Here is a 1,323-nt window from a genome sequence, read left to right on the forward strand (position 1 = left end):
CTGTGGGCGCTTCCATTTTATCATTGATTCTTCACCAGTCTCTTTCTGTCAAATTTGTAGACGTCCTGTACGGTTTTGTTATTTTCTATTCATGTGTGTTTACTCATCACTATAATGTCTGTTTGTTTTGTTTAGATTTTCCTCTGTGTCATATGGTTTCATTCTGTTTATATTCCAGTGATTCAACCTTGTATCCATCCATTCCCGGGTGATCATATCCATGAATATTACCAGCAGTTATCCAAACTCCTTGTGGTGACATTAGCATACATTCTGGTTGTTAAAAGACAACATTTATTTAACTGACCTGACAATCATGGTTGGCCTACATTAGTCAACGTACACCTTGAAAAGGAAATTGTTCTTTTAAATGACTGGAAAATATGCTCAGCCTGGTTGAAACTGTAGACATTACACAGCCAATGCCTAATAATAGAAAAGCAGATGTGAGACCACCATTTTAGTCCAACCTTCAAATCAATACAACCAGTACAGCAAAATGAAGAAGACATACTCATTCTTGTTCCTGTCAAGGATATATTCTACGAATGATGACGATTGTAGAAGAGCAACGTTATTGTTACTAGCACTATTCCTGTAATAATTCACCAAATCAGAGGTGTCTGTTCCTCTCTTAATATCCTGCTTATCATCTCAACTCTGATTGCTCTACCTCGTCTCATTTTGTCACACAGATGCTCAACTAATCTAGTGGCATTAAACATTTGATGTTTGTCATTTGGCTATCCATCTCCATAGTTCCAGATTAGCTGGATGTTGACTGTTGATGCTTTGCAGATGTTAAGAGGAGGATTTAGGAGGAGATTTAAGTGATATGATAAAAAAGATTTGGGGGTAGCAGAGTGCATGACTGTGAGGTTTAGATGAATGACTGGCATATGGCAGACCCTGGCAGTCAACTGTATGCAACGGTAGGTTTACAGAGGTATAGTACCAAAGGGATAGGATTGTTGTGCTGACAGGATAGCAATAACTGGACATACTGGCATTGACAGATAGTATAAACCTATTTTATGGTCAATGGTTTAAATAAAATCCATGGTAGCTATCCAAAATGCACAGATGCTTTTCTAAAAATCTGAATAAGCAAGTGGAACGAATATGTTGAAATCTGTTCCTGCTGACATCGCAATCACAAAGCAATTCTAGGGAAAACCCTGGATCCATACTCTGAATGTGGGCTACATGCTTTTTCTTTTTATCTGGGGAGAATCATGATTAGAAACTGTTGGTTGTGTTATCCCCAGCCCGCCCTCCCCTGGCTCCAGTTTGTAGGTTACTGAAAGATTTCAGCAACCACAC

This window comes from Oncorhynchus tshawytscha, linkage group LG33 (assembly GCF_018296145.1).
Source record: "Oncorhynchus tshawytscha isolate Ot180627B linkage group LG33, Otsh_v2.0, whole genome shotgun sequence".
Taxonomy (NCBI): Eukaryota; Metazoa; Chordata; class Actinopteri; order Salmoniformes; family Salmonidae; genus Oncorhynchus; species Oncorhynchus tshawytscha.